Below are 16373 nucleotides of genomic sequence, written 5' to 3' on the forward strand. Positions count from 1 at the left end.
TGTAAATTCCTGACATATTAAGTCATATTACACATCGGTATGTGTTGTTGATGGACTGACTGTTGAAATGAAATCTAACTGTAAGAAATCAGCCTAGAAATCTATTACATTGCAATATAAACAAATGATAGAAGTGGGAGCCAGGACAATAGTAGTGAGAAAGTAAAGACATGAGGGTCGCAAAGCTAAGGCAGAATATCTCAAATAGATAAGATTCAAAAATAGTTTATTGAGTAATAATGAAAAAAATCTTGTTTCACACAAAAAGATCTCTGAAGGTTGATGTTTTCCTGTTAGAATTATTTTATTAAGTCATAAATGTACAACAGCTTCTTAACTCTACACACACACTTACATTGTTTTAAAGGAAAAACGTTATGTCTTATTACACTATGATCCTGGCTAATAGCTGTCCAAAACTTTGAGAAAAATCTTTAAAAAGATTTCACATATCACCTGAAACTTACAAATTTAACATTATCAAAGAAGGAATGCTTCTACAGTCTTTCAAAGACCACTAGAAATAAACAATTAGAAAGCTACAAAACTGTCTCAAAGGCTTTTTTTTTAAAAACAATTCTTCTTCCACTATAAGGTACTATTATTAAATAATCCAACCTATTCACAAAACGGCTCTCTGCATCTGCTCTGTTGTGTTCTGCCATATCACTACATACTTATGCATGACTAAGATAAGAGTTTCCATAACATTGTTATTTTGATAACCTGAAGCTGTTTTGTTACCTCTGGGCCCTCTTCCTTTCCTATTTATACAATGAAGCCCATGGCAGATAGGAAGAAGCTGAATATAGGCTTCTCTCTCCATAACTCCCACTTCCTCCACTTCCTCAAAGACCATAACCTCCTCCACTGCATGGCCTCTCCATGTTCCTGCTGCCACCAAAATTTCCACTGTTCATTGGACCATAGTTAGTAGGTTGCTGTTTGTACTTTCCAAAATCATTATGATTCCCACTGCCATAATTTCCTCCTCTATAGTTGACATAACCGCTTCCATAGCCCCCACCCTGGTTGCCGTATCCAGGTCCTCTACCATCACATCCTCCTCTTCCTCCGCCATAACTAAGACTACCTTCAAGACAGCCACCTCCAGGTCTTCCTCCATGCCCATTATAGCCAACCCCAAATCCACGACCAATTCCATAGCCATCAGATCCTCTTCTAAAGTTACTTCCTGGTTCTGGTTCAAAATTTCCACAGTCAACACACGAGTTTCCAAAAACAAATTGCCTCCTCCTTCCTTACTTCTGCACTATGCCTATTGATGGTATGGTATTTACGCAACACAATCTTATCCACAGGCTCATGGTCATCAAAAGTAACAAATCCAAAGCCTCTTTTCTTCCCAGACTGTCTATCAACAATTATCTCAATGTATCAATTTTTTCCATACTCCTCAAAGTATTCTCTAAGATGATGCTCCTCAATATCTTCTTTAATACCGCCAACAAACAGCCTCTTCACAGTGACATGAGCCACTGGCTTTCCAAATTCCTCTCTTGCAACAGCACGTTTTGCCTCAATCACTCTGCCATGGATTGAAGGAGGTCTTGTAGCCACAGCACCATCAACTTCAGCCATGGATGAAAAAGTTACAAACCCAAATCCTCTTGATCTTTTGCTTGCAGGATCTCTCATTACCACGCAGTCTGTAAGTTTTCCCCATTGCTTGTAGTAGTTCCTTACACTTCCTTCTGTCGTTTCAAAGCTCAAGCCACCAATAAAGAGTTTACGGAACTGTTCTTTTTTCTCTCCGTCGCGCACTCAGTCGCTTCAGCCAGATTTCCAGCAGCGAGCGAGAAGCGACAGCTCTCCGCGGTCAAACGCGCGCCGGCCTCCTGGTGGCGCTGTAGTGACAGCTGCCGTCGCTGGAGAAACAACACTAGAGGTACCTCTACAGGGCAAGCTGGCGCTGCTGCTACTCTGAAGGTTGATTTCTTTTTTTCTTTAATTAACGGATGAAGAAACTGAGATTTCAGGAATTCAAAGACTTCACTAATACGTAAGCAGTTGTGCTGATAATTGACTCCAAGACAAACATTTCACCCCAAACATCTTTATGCTGTATCCCATTGTATTGAATTATATTATAACATTCAATATCAAGAAAACAAAGCAAAAAACCTTATAACAATCTCTTACTTTTCTAAATGTATGACTATCTTTTTAATTGTGTATAGAGCAACCAATATTGAAATGTCAAATAATGGCGTCAGTATGTACTGATAAGGTCTATTTCTGATTCTGCCTCTAACTTTCTCACTGCGTGTCATCCAACAAACAAGTCGTTATCCTTTCTACGTCCCATCTCTCATAGTGTTTGGTAAGAGTTTCCACATGGGGCCTGAAATATATTAATTGTAAATATCATTTACAAACAGTCGTAGCCTTTTTCTTCCTCTCCTCTTCTGCTTTGGCTTCTTCATTATATTATTCTTATTCTTCTTATAGGATTGTAAAATATTATTTTTAATATTTCAAGAGTTAATGCTACTTTATGTTTTAGTGAATCATTACACTTGATACTTGACTTTTATGTTTTTAAGTCAACAGTTTTCTGATTGTGAATTAGCCAGTTTCTCATTCTAATTAGCAGTTGTGCTCTGACAACATTGATTTGGCTTTGGAAAGTCATTAACAACCAATTCATAAGACACTAATCCAAGAGGAACATGCATGTCAAGTTATTATTTTAATTATATCTCATGAGCTGAACTTTCTTAACCTCTTATTACCATAACATTTTTTTCTCTTCCCAGGAGTAATTAAGAGACAGGCAGATGACTTTTACACCAGATTGGATGGCAGAGAAGCATCTTTTAAAAACATATTTTCTAAGTGCTATTTGCCAAAGCCTTGGGCGGAGGCTAACTTCAGAAACTGCCCTCAGGTAAAATGTATAAGGCAAGAAAAATACAACTATGAACATGCCCAGGAGATATATACATACATGCTTATGTAAGTAACACAGTTATCAAAATGGAAAAAAATGGAGCGAGTGTATAATTATGAAATAAGCAGTTTAAAAGGAACACAGTTTTATATACTGCAACAAGCATAAATTCTTCTTAGCTTATTTAAATAATTCTAAGGAATTTTCCTTAGGTTATCTAAAAAAAAGGAAAAATGAAATTTTAATGCATCGGTAAATAAAAAATTATGGAAATTGGAGGTTGTTAATCTATACATGCTAGCATTATCTTGGAGGATTTTATAAGTAGGGGTGTGCATGATAAATGTGCTCTTTTTCATAATATGAATATCAACTTTACGTCAAAGAGTAATCTATATCATCAGCACTAGCTTTCTCCATTCACAGTTTCAGATTTAACATCAGGGAGAATCTTTCTAATTAGTTGTTTGCATGTGACTAAAGAGGATCTTCTTACTGATCTCAGGAGGTACAGAGATTTAGGCAATATTATAACTTTATTTTCTCACATGTTATGCTACTTTTTACAGTTAGTGTGCATTTTTTTCACTACTGTTTTCTATTTATTTTACAACCTTGTTGTTAAAAAACGATATGCATTTTAGTGGGAGTTTAAAATAGATAAGGAAATAAGATCAGATAAGCTTCACTTGCTACACAGTCTAAAATGATAATTGGCCTGCCTTGGCCAGAATTCTACTGCCATTTGATTTCAAAGACATCGCTTTATTGTTCTATCATTTTGAATTCTATTTTATCATTCATCAATTTATAGTCACTTTTGTGACTAGGATATAGATAAGTAATTTGAGCTGAAATTTTTGAGGTTTATTTTAAGCTTTTTAAAAAAGATTTTGTTTACTTATTTTTAGAGAAAGGGGAAGAGAGGGAGAAAGGGAGGGAGAAAAACATCAATGTGTGGTTGCCTCTCACGTGCCCCCTGCTGGGGACCTGGCCCGCAACCCAGACATGTGCCCTGACTGGGAATTGAACCAGCAACTCTTTGGTTCACAGGCTGGCACTCAATCCACTGAGCCACACCAGCCAGGGCAAGCTTTTTGTTTTATATGTACTTAATTGTTTTAGCTAGCACCTAAATGTGAACAGAACTCAGATTTATCTCAGCCTGTTTTGAAAGGAAGGGCAAGATTGTCTAATGACATTGCTAATAACAGAAAATTCCAATTTGTGGTGAAAGACGAGTGTAGTTTTTCCCTCCCTCTTTTTGCATTAGTTTGCTATGGAACAGAGTTGCTGATGGGGACAGAGAAGAGGAGAGGGAAAAGACTATACAAATGTTGCAACATAGAAGTGTTACTTATTTGAATTTTCTATTAGTACATATATAACACTCATGGGAGGTGAGAATAATAATTCTTCACATTAATCTAATCTAGCCAAGTTTTACTCAGCTGTGTTCTTCCCTTAAGTGTTTCCATCACCTACTGTCACACTGCTGGCTGGTCTCATGAGGAAATTAACTACCATTCTCTAAGATTCTGAAATCTGCAGTGATATCTGGCTTTTCTGAAGTTATTCAGTAAAGCCTGAAGAAAGCCACAGCTACTGATAAGAAGAAAAGGGGAACATAAGTGGGGAGGGGGTCAGGGTAACCTTTTTATTTATTGACTCTCTGCAGAAACAACTGGTTGGATCTGAGCCAACAGGTATATCATTTGTTTAAAAACATTTATCAAAAGTACTTAGCTCTATCCAGAGTTGTTTAAAATCTTAGAGTTACAAATATGTAAAACTCTGAGAGTAATACTACAAAATCTATGTGAGAGATATGATTATACATATGCAAAGGTATGACAGAACTGCAATAGTTTATTAAGCACTTATTATATGCCAAGCATTATATAGTGTCTGGGAATGTACACTGATTAAAAAATAGTTTATTCACTGATGGAAACTTCTAATGTTAGTCTTATAATAAACAGAGGGAGTCAACAAGAACATACAGTTGTAGTGAGGTATATTCAGCAGGAGTCATGGAAAGTGTTAGCAGGATTCGTCGACCAATATCCAGCGAAGGATTTCCTGAACCTGAGGACCAGAAGTCACGTTTGTAACTTCTAGCTTTAAGTTATATTCTTATTGAGATATGGGTCACTTAAGCAGGTTTATCTGTAAGTAAATAGTGTTATGATCTAAAAGCAAAAGTGGCCAGTCATTGCAACTTGTTTCTCAATGTTAATTACTGTTTGTTTGTTTGTTTGTCTGTTTTGAGTATTGCACAAGGCTTCTGTGAGTTGGGTTAACAAATAAGTATCTCTTTGACAAGGGACCAGGACAAGGATGAAGCTAGTAAAGTCCAGGGCACAACTGTCAAAAATATTTTTAAATCATTTTTTATTGTTATTCTATTACAGTTGTCCCAATTTCCCCCTTTGCCTCCTCCACCCATCCCGTCCCCCACTCCCACACTCAGTTCCCACATTAAATCAAGATAGAATCACTGTTGTCAATGTTTCCCTTTGCCTCAAATTCTGATAGGTCTCTGTTCTGTGCTGGTGCTGATCCTGTCTTTACTTATATTTTGGCTGTTTTGTTCATTCTGGATTTTTGCATGAATTTTGATATTATATTAAAATATTACTTATTTTATAAGCTTACTGACTTGTTGGTGCTTCCTTAATTTTGCAGCTGAGGTGAGTTGAGGCATCCTAGTCTGGCCCTTCTCTAAAATTCCTGAATCTAATATTGCATTTCTGATTGAAATACTGAGTGCCCATTTCCGGGACAAAATATCTTCATCAAGGCAAATTCATGCACCAGCCAAACTTCACTGCAGAATGGCTAACACTGCAGAGCAGAATAGAAATGTTCGGTAAATGTTAATTATGTTCCCTTCACCTGACTCTATCCCAGGTAATTTGACCCTTGCCAAAGATTGAGTCCGCAGAAAGCTTTGAAATCAACCCTGCATTTAATAGTCATAGAGGAGAGTAAGTACAGTATTCAGTGACTTGACACCTTCACAATTTTACTCTCTCTCTTTCTCTATGCGTGTATTTTTCTTTACTCTTTTCTCTCGGGTAAACACACACACACCCAGACACACACACCTAACATTCACTATTCAAAAATACTACCCAGAGGATTTGTATTTGTGACAGAAATGCCTTCACAGACAGGTGATGACTGCCTTTGTTCCTCTCTCTCCAGGGCAGTAGAAAGTGACAACTAATATAGCTCTTTCAACAGAGAAGGTAACTTTTCAGTCTTTCCGTCCCTAATTAGAGGAGTGTATTTTCTCCTTACTTTTTTCCTCCCTTAAGAAATGTAACACCTCTGCAAGGAGGAGCAGCTTTATTTGCGTAGAAAAACAATGATATTTCTTTTCTCCAAGTAAAAAGAACCATGGTATAGCAGAAAGAACACAAGATTTGGACAGATAGTCTTGAGTTCAAGTGCTTTGTAAATTAATGCCAGATATAAAATGTTAAAATAAGTTTTTAAAAAGTTGGGCTTTTGAGCCTTGCTTTTTCTCCCTGCTAAAAAGTGGAGAAATGATAAATTCTGCCGTGCAGTTATTTGATTAACTGAGACATCTTAGGTAAAACTTCTGACACCATATCAGTGACATTACAGTCTAACTTGGTTTTGGTTAACTCTAATGGCATCTACTCATACAACAAAAATGCCTTCTTCCTTTACCAGCGTGAAGAAGACAAGGTGGGTGATTTCTTAGAGCTGTTTAAGAGGCTCCCATAGATTCTCAGCGCTACTGAAGAGATAACTGTGAGGTATACAAAAATATGACACAAAACTGGGTCATATTAGGGTTGAGATTCCCATTCAGATTCCATCCCTGTCTTGTGATCTCTCCCCTTTTCACGTCTCTCTCCCCTGTCATTCATGATTTTCTCTTCCAGGAATTTCCTATTATTTGGCTGGCAGGGCAAAACCACAGCTGAGCATGGGAGAAAAGCTTCTCATATGTTCCATTACTCCTTGCTATAAAACTGTGTATTAGGATAATTACAAGGATTTCTTAAGAAGAGTCATCAATATATCTCCTTCAAACGAAATCTAGCTTAATAGAGCTAAAATGAAACTTGGCTTTAATATGTTAACTTATCCATCACTTAATTGTTATTTACTATTTAATAGGCAACAGCAGTAACAGACATCATGTAAATCTTTATTATAGTCATAATATTTCCAAATTTTGTACTCAAGAAAATTGGGAAATTTCACTTCACATATTGGCAATATTTCATAATGTTCAAGAATAAAGTTTTTAGAATCAAACAACCTCTGTTTAAATTATAGTTCTTCCATTTATGAACTATGTGGCTTTGGGCAATTGATTTAACCTCTGTGCATCCTTTCCTTCACCTATAAAACGTGCATGATAATGGAATCTACCTCCTTGGATATTTGTGATTACTCAATGTATTAATGCAAATAAAGAGCATAGAAGTGCCTGGTCTAAAGCACTTATTGAGTGTGTCCTCAATAAATGGTCGCTATTGTTATTTCTGCACTGCTTTGTTTATAGCTTTGCCTCTAGAATTAAGTTCTATTATTTTCTCTTTTTTTAATATCACTCTTGCCCTATCTGAATTTCTTGCTTGCTATGATGGACTAGGATCCAGGTCTGAGCTCATAGATCTTAACCTCATGCTTACCACATTTCCAGGAAATTATTCTCCCCAGGGGCTAGCCTCAAAGCAGAACCCTTGCAGCTATTTCTACTCAAATAGCAAACTACAGTTATGAATTATTAATCAGAGAAATAGCTGGCATCAGGGGTTTCTAACTACAGTGACAGAACACCCAACAGTTAGGAGGGACATACCCATGGCAGCCCAGGTGCATTCCTCATCCTAGGCTAGCTGTCTGGAAAGTCAATGGCAGGAAAGTCTGAAAACAGTAGGTAAAATGGCCTCAGGTAATGCACTGATGCTCAGCATTAGGATTCCTGTTTCTGCCTGGGGGGAAATACACAGGAATAAACCCCTCTCTTCATTTGGAATGATTAATGGTAACTGCGATACTATCAGTTGTAGAACCTAGGAAGCTTGCTTTCCAGAATTAAGGACAAGACAGAAACAAAGAGGCCGAACTCCCATTTATTGAAGGTGATTCATAAAGTTTCCTTGACTTAGTGAGAAATACACAGTCTACATAGGCCTTCAGATTTGGAAGGAAAAAGATAAAAGAAGATAAAAGGACGGTATCACCTGTAAAACCAAAAGATATGGAAGTAAGGTATGAGTTAGGTATGTCGGGATAGACCGATATGTCAGTCAAAGAGGCTTAGGCAATGACAAAGTTGGGGTCTGAATATAGAGAGCATTAAGTGGAAAGCTTAATATTTCTCTTTTAGGAAGCAGCAAGCCATTAAAATTTTGAGCAGAGGGATGGCATAGGCAGGCAAGGGTGTTAAAATGCTACTTCGTTTGTGTATATAGCATATGTTAAAACTGCGAGAGACTGCTATATGAGTTAAGAAATAATTCTGTCAATAGTCCAAGTCTGAGGAAAAAATGTCTTGGGTTGTTGAAGTGAAAATGAAAAATCTTAAAGACACGTTTGGATTTTAACTTATATTCAGTATTGTTAATTTGAAAACATAACCAAATGCACTCCTATTAGTTTTTACTAATAAAGTGAATAAATTTTATTCTTTTAGGATTAAACTCACAAATTACTACTATGTTAAAATAAAAAACAAAACACAAAACTGTAATGATGAGCAAGAGTAAATGAAAAAGAGAAAGATAAGATATATAAGTTACTATGATATACTCTGAGGCAAGAGACACTCTGTATGACAGACTGAATGAACTATGCTATTGGTCTGCCGCTGACCTATAGATGAAGGGTTAACCAAAGATGTGACTATCCATCCCTAACTCCAGCCTGATAACTAATGGAATCTTGGGTTTTGTAACTGTTTTATTGCCTTTCCTCCAAACTTTGTAAGAAGAGCTTCCTTCCTTGTATTTGACAAAAGTTAAGCTAATGTTCTCAAATACTTTGAAAAAGTATTTATTACTTTTGGTAGAAAATTTAAAAATATATGTTATAAGGCCCTGGTTGGGTGGCTCAGTTGATTGAAGTGTGTCCCCATACACCAAAAGGTTGTGTGTAGGATTGATTCCTGGTCAGGGCACATATCTAAGTTGTAAATTTAATCACCAGTGGAGGCAACCAATCAATGTTTCTCTCTCACACTGATCTCTCTCTTTCTCAAATCAATAAACATATCCTTGGGTGAGGATTAAATAATCTATAAGAAGAAAATACTTAAGTAAAGGGTGGGTCTTCCTTTTAAGCTTTATAGAATGTTAAGTTCTTTTTCAACAGTTCCTCTGAAGGAAATATGTTCTTCCAGAGTAAAGAGGAAAATATAAGAAATAAGTTATGGCCTTGTAAAGTCAGTGATCAGGTTGCTTTCACACAACTGAGAAAGTTTTTGAGTGGTCATTGTCATTACCATGATGATGAGCTTTAGCAGCAGACATGGAGAAAACAGAGATTTGCATGCTATGAATTACCCAATAACAGAAAGGTTCTGCGAAGTGTTTCTCAAAGTGTGTACCCTGATGACCTCAGAGAGCTTCTTAAAATGGATTAGACTCTGTGGAGTTGGGCCTTAGCATCTGCATATTTAATAAAATCATCAAATAATTTGAATCCATACTTAAATTTGAAAATTATCTTTTTATGACATACATGCTCCATTCTCTCTTAGACTCACTGTTTCCCCCCCAACTCCCTAGGTATGAATAATGACATCTAGAGTAGAATCTTCACCTGAGACTTTCAAAACTGTAAATGCCAAATGATATGTTTATGTGTTTATGTGTACATGTATGGATATTAAATGTATGGAACATACTTCACTAACTGTTACATTGTTCCTTGCTCAAAAGATTGAACTTGTGAAACATTTTATGTAATGTTTTAAGCAATCAAAACTGAGTAAGTTTAATAAGGACTACATTTTCTAGCCTCCCTTGCTGGAGATTGGGGCCTTGCAAACTGATTCTGACCAATGAAATAGAGGGAGAGTTTATGTGCACCATGCCCAAGATTAGTTCATAAAGTAGCTTTCAAACTCTGCCTGTGTTTCAGGAACTGTCAGTGGAGGGCTCCGGTATGAAGGTCTTCACAATCTGTGACCTACTTTTCTCTAAACATCCACTTTTTCTTCAAGTTTTTGAAGTTCTTGGGTGTTCTTAATTATTCTGATAATACACAAGTTCTTCCATACAATACATTATTTTCTGACCTTTCCATTAATGTCACATTCCTTCTTCAGAGTGTAATTACCTTGGTTAGATTGGCCTATGTCTTTGTTGCTCAACCTAACTGGTCTGATAAGCTTAATGGTTAATGAGTGTTAATGGCTTAATTATCTCTTATTATTTAATTAATATGTTAATTATCTGTCACTAAATAAATGAATGGATTTAAACTAAATATTTTAACCCAAGGATCTTTAAACTTGTTTCCTGACTTTTTAAAAACATTTTTTTAAAATTGATTCCAGAAAGAGACAGTGACAGAGAAATATCAATTTTGATATTCACTTATTTATGCATTCATTGGTTGCTTCTTGTGTGTGCCCTGACTGGGGATTGAACTTGCAACCTTGGCATATCAGGATGACATTCTTACCAACTGAGGTACCCAGCCAGGGCTTGACGTTTCTTCCAGCACCAACTCTAATTAGTGTTCCAGCCAAATAGTGAGTCTCCTTTGCCCCTTTCAGCCATATGTCTGTTTCTGTGTTTTCAACTCTATGCTTTTTTCATGCTGACTGGAACAGTCACTAAAACTTTTCCTCAACTATAATTTATTTCCAGGCTCCATGGTTCACCTCCATTTTTAAGATATTCCTTAATAATTCATGATTAAAACAGCCCTTTCTCTCTTGCTACATAGTGTCTATTAAACAAATATTGCTGCACATATAAAAGGTCCCAGTCAGTGGGATACAAAGAGAATAAAATTGAATCTCTGTCTTCCAGAAACAATATGTTATACAATGGGTATAAATAACACCTATAATATTATGAAAAGAGGGATGATAGGTAAGAACTTATGAGAGTTTAGTGGAGAAGTACAACCTCCACTAATTAATTAACATGTAAGGATATGACTTTCTGATGCTAGGTCTCTGTTATGAATGATTTTTTGTTGTTGTTGTTTAGAGCTGCTATGTGTGAGAGATATAGGCTACGCTTTATTAGATATGCTTAGAAAAGTGTTATAAAGCTAATGAGAACCAGAAAAAACAGGGGATGTCTCAATCCTGAATAATACTAAGAGTAAGCATCAGGAGAAAAGGAGATCGTTAGTGTAGACATGACGTTATGCCAGTTATGAGCTCAGAATTCAAGCAGCTTTGTCCATGTCCACCCAACTTCTTGGAACCTGCACCCATTGAGTGAAAAAACCCAAACTAGCCTGCTGGATAATGAGTCAGGGGGCCCCTGTATGGCTGTCATCCCTGATGAGACCCGGCTCCCAGACACTCTGCCAGTTGACCAAAAATACAACAGCAAGACCAACTGAGATCATTGAAGCCTGGTACCTAGCCACAGAACTGCCCAGGTCTCTTGTGGACTTATTAACAATAATTAAATATATATTTTATTTAAGCCATAAAGTTTAGAGGTGGTATGTTATTTAGAAAACACTAAACACTAATTTTTATACTTAGTTGATAGTGAAAAGGGCTTAAAGTGGGAAGGGGTGATGTAATCATAATTATTAATAATAGCTCACAGTTACTGAGCACTGACTCTGTGAATTACCACATGTATGTCTACTGAAGTGTTACCGTATATGTGTATGCATGTATGTGTCCTGTGTAAACCACCCTGAATGGTAAAAATACTGTTCTGCTTTTTCACAAATGAGGAATCTGAGACCTAAAATTAGTGAAGAAATCTAACTAACACAATAGAGTTCTAACGGGACAAATTCAGCATTTAAAATCCTTCCTCTTAATCATTTCTCTCTCTATTTTTCTATCTAATATTGCCTTTAATTGAAGAGACCAGATCAGAACTAGTACAAATGTGTGTTCAAACCCTCCTTTAATGTGCTTCTTATGTGATATCTCTGGCTTCTAAATGAGTCATGTTAGCCTTGTTACCATCCATCCCAGTTTCCATACTAGCTTCTTGTTCTGGTTTCTTATCCAAAAGAGAGGTACCGATGAATTCTTCAAGGACACCAGCAAACCATAGGAGAAGATTTTTGAATAGACTTGGCTTGAGGTTCTTCAATATATGATCACAAAGTTAGAACTGTTCTGCTGATACCCAAAATAGCTCCAGCTGTTCACCAAGGTAGTTCTGGATTCCTGAAATAATCAGGCAATAATAGTGACATTTCTCACAAGTAGAAACTGGTGTTTCACATAAATTATCCCAACATTCAAAAATCAATGTTCTATTTATTTTCTAATAAATAACCATTTTACTAGAGTGATAGTTGATGCTTGCTCAAATGAATTTTTCAAGGGTATCTTTTGATTGTGTTAATGCATTTTTTTTTAATGTGGGGCTTTTTAAGGTACAATTTTTATATAGATGTACAGTTTCATGCATTTTGATAAAATTTTATGATCATGTAACCATCTATACAATTAATATATATAATATTTTTATCAACCCCAAATTCCCTAAATGCTCTTTTGTATCCAGTTCCCTTTTCTCACCCCAGTTCTAAGCAAACACTGATGTGATATCTGTCCCTGTAGTTTTGCCCTTTCTAAAATGTCACATAAACAAGATCACATGGTAGTTGCTTTATCTGTTCACCCTCTTTCACTTAACACAATGCTTTTACAATATATCTGCATTATTACATAGATCAATAGATTTCTGTTTTCATTGCTGGTTAGTATTCCATTTTATAATTGTATCACAAATTATCTGTCTCTTCTCCACTTGAAGACATTTGGATTGTTTCCAGTTTTGGGCAATTATGAATAAAGCTTCTATAATCATTTATGTCCATATTTTTGTATGGACATAAGGTTTTCTTTTTTGATGCAAACACCTAGTCATGAGATTGCTGGGTCCAATGGTGTCATAGACTGAATATTTGTGTTCTCCATGAGATTCACATTTTGAAGCTCTAACTTCTAACGTGATGATATTAGGCCAAGAACTTTTGGTAGGTAATTAATTTAGGATGAGGGTAGAACTTTCATGATAAGATTACTGCCCTTATTAGAAGGAAAAAAAAGGATATCCAAATATCTGTCTTTCATGTGAAGATACAACCAGAAGGTGGCCATCTGCAAGCTAGGAAGTGGGCCCTCATCAACAACTGACTTTGTCAGCATCTTAATCTTAGACTTCCTAGACTCTGGAAGTGTGAGAAATGAATGCCTGTTTTTTAAGCCACCCTATCTATGATATTTGCTATAGGTGCTCAGGCTTACTAAGACATATAAGAATATACTTCACCTAGATTTTTGAAATTTTTATCTTTTACTTCCTTTGTAGGACTCTAACCTATTTACTTTTATTATGTTTTATTTAGACTTTAAAGTTTAAATATTTTCAAAAGTAAGTTAAATATACTCTTAATATGTTTTAATTTCCTTTCTTGATTTATTAATACTCAAAAACAACTCCTTAAACTGAAATATTTGCTCTGACCCATAAGCCAGGTATATGACAAATTACATTTTTTAAGAAACAATGATCAATTATTCTATTTGCTTTAAAATATTTAATTTATAAATGGAAACATATGCTTTATGCACTGAAGCTAAAATAAACATCTTATGAAAGACAGTGGAAAGGCAGAATTAGTTGATGAAAAACTTAAATCAATGTAAATATCATTCAGCTCTTCCTCACAAGGGTCTAATTTAATCATGCATCTGCGGTTGATTGCTACCTTTTAATGTGTATGTCATATATCACACATAAAGTGAGGAAGAGAAGCATCACTGTTGCAGCTTGAAATATAAATAGAAATAAAAATAGGAAAGGAGTATAAGGGTTTAGAGAAAATGATTACAGCATTTTGAAGGAAGCTAGCCAGGAAAGCTTTAAATATATTTTAGATCTATTGAATTAAACCATGAGTGAGTCATTGTCTGGGAAATAATTTATATTAAAATATCAACATGTACCTTGTTGGCATAAGAATCAATTATATATAATGCATTTTATAGCAATAAAAACAAAGTTTTTGGAAGATAATCATATTCTATTAACAAAAGTAGGAAATGCTTCACAGAAGGAAATAACAAATGGATACCATTAAATAGACTTCCCAGGTTTAAAACTGCATTAAACAATAGTAATGAATGTATCAAATTAAGAGAGAGTCAAGAATTTCTTTGCCCGGAAATAAAAGTCAAGTTAATCAATTGAAATGTATATTGAGAAGACTTCCGCTGGAAAAGTGTCATGTTATCTTATTTAGCTTTAGAGACCACAGCATATATTAAATCTCTGCATTCCCTCCCATTCCAGGAAGGATGGAGAGCCAAGGTGGTAACCTGCAGGGTGACAGTCTGGGCCCTGGAGCCCCCGACTTAGTTTTGAAGTGATGGCTGCTTGCCGCACTGCGCGGCGGCTACAGGGCCGCAGAGAGCGCAGCGCTCCCTGAAGCCTGAGGGAAGCAGGCTGCGGCCGGCTGAGGTGGGAGAGGGCTCTGACACCCGCAGAGCCCGTCCCGGGGTTGTCGCAGATGAGGGGGGAATAAACACAAAACATTGCAAACACTTCTCAGTTTGCCAGGAGAGCCGACGGGGGGGGGCCGGGGGGACTTCCCTCTCACTGGATAAGGCCGTGGCACATCCCCCTACTGGGGACGCTCGTCTAGTGGGGAAAGCTCCGTTGCCCTTTGTTCCAAGGTTTTTATTGAAAATCTTTTCAGTGGGGTAGGTAACAGGAATGCATACGTTATCTCATTATATTAGCATATTAGGGTTCACAGAGAATAGATACCTTTAAGAGAACAAGTGACAGGAATTCACAGATATACAGGGGTCAGAGAGGAGATTAGAATCAGCAATAGAGACTATAGATAAGGGGGAAGTAGACTGAAAGGCACCTTAAAGATATAGGGTAAAAAGTGTAAATAAAGTAAATATCTTAACAATGCCAGGTAAGGGTTATAAACAAAGGTCAGAGATCTGAGGGAGGAACAGAGCACACTCCAAAGAATTTACCTCTAGGCCTGATTACCCAGGACCCGCTAGATCTGATTTAGGGCTGTTTTTCCTGCACTGCTTCAAGCCTGAGCCAGACACGGGGAGGGAACCACCAAGAGATAAGAAAACCGCTTCTCGGCTGCAATGAGGACTCCTGCTGTGTCTAAGCCGAGCCGAGACGTGTGGGGGCCTTTTTGCCCCTTCTCTGTGTCCCCCAATTTCTGGTCTGCTTCCAATATCAGCCAATACCAGTCTTAGGTCGTATACCTCAGTGTGAGGTAACTTACCCGTCATTGGCCATTGACGACCCATGGCAAAGCAGAGAGGCGGGGCTGTGCCCCTGCCCCGGGGAGGAACAGGTCAAGTCGCCTCAGGAGCCTGTTTCTCCAAGGCCTCCTGATTATTTCCAGCCTTGGGGACCTCCAGCCTGTTGGCAGGGTTACAGCTTCTGAAACCAGGCCAGGCATTTCCTAACAGCTGCTGTCACTGGATCGATATAGTTACTTTCTAAATGATTAATTCTTAGTAGATTCTGAAAAGCATCTTTACAAGATAATTAGGCATATTTTAGAGACTGGCATTTGCTTTTCCTTGAAATAAACTTGGTCATGATGTAATCCCTATTTTGCAGGTAAAAAAATGAGTTCTGGCTGATAATTTGGTATAGGTCAGTGAAGATAACAGCACATGACTTGTTTGAATTGGGTCCTCAGGTCTGTCTTGATGATATATCTGGTGGACACTGTTGATTTCATCCAAGAGTGATAATTTCCCCCTTCTTCCTCATTACTTGGTGCCCTGATATCTTTCAAACACTCATTCTTTCTCAACCAAAACACTTCAGTTGCAGATACTAGTAATTTTAAATCATTTGAGGTACAACATTTTTATGGCTACTTTTATTGCACAGAAATTGACATGTTACTAAGGTAAGCTCAGCCAGATCAAAAAAAAAAAAAAGATTAATATTCAATGCTGAGGGATTTTCCTAGTACTTGTGAGCAAGGAAGCGTCTGCCTCAATTGCTCTAGGGCAGATACGTTGTGACAATAAACCAAGCTAGTCTGAGGATGATGCTAACACCCTAAGAATGTTGGGTAAGAAAAGAGATATGGTCCTTAATGGTCACCACTAGGCCACTGAATATATTGGCCATAGAGCATACTCTTTCCCTGAGCTTCCTATTACATGAGATAATAAATTTATTTGTTTTGAAGACCCGTTTTGTCTAGTACTTGAATTTAAAAGCATGCTAACTTATAT

At 36.9% G+C, this 16373-nt stretch overlaps 1 pseudogene; it reads right to left on the minus strand.

Moving 5' to 3' along the window:
• Positions 1–764: 764 nt before the first annotated feature.
• On the minus strand, positions 765–15404 carry LOC129061768 (heterogeneous nuclear ribonucleoproteins A2/B1-like; annotated as a pseudogene).
• Positions 15405–16373: the final 969 nt, after the last annotated feature.

The sequence above is a fragment of the Pteronotus mesoamericanus genome, unplaced genomic scaffold, assembly GCF_021234165.1.
Source record: "Pteronotus mesoamericanus isolate MK-2021 breed Mesoamerican mustached bat unplaced genomic scaffold, CSHL_Meso_final scaffold_651, whole genome shotgun sequence".
Lineage (NCBI taxonomy): Eukaryota > Metazoa > Chordata > Mammalia > Chiroptera > Mormoopidae > Pteronotus > Pteronotus mesoamericanus.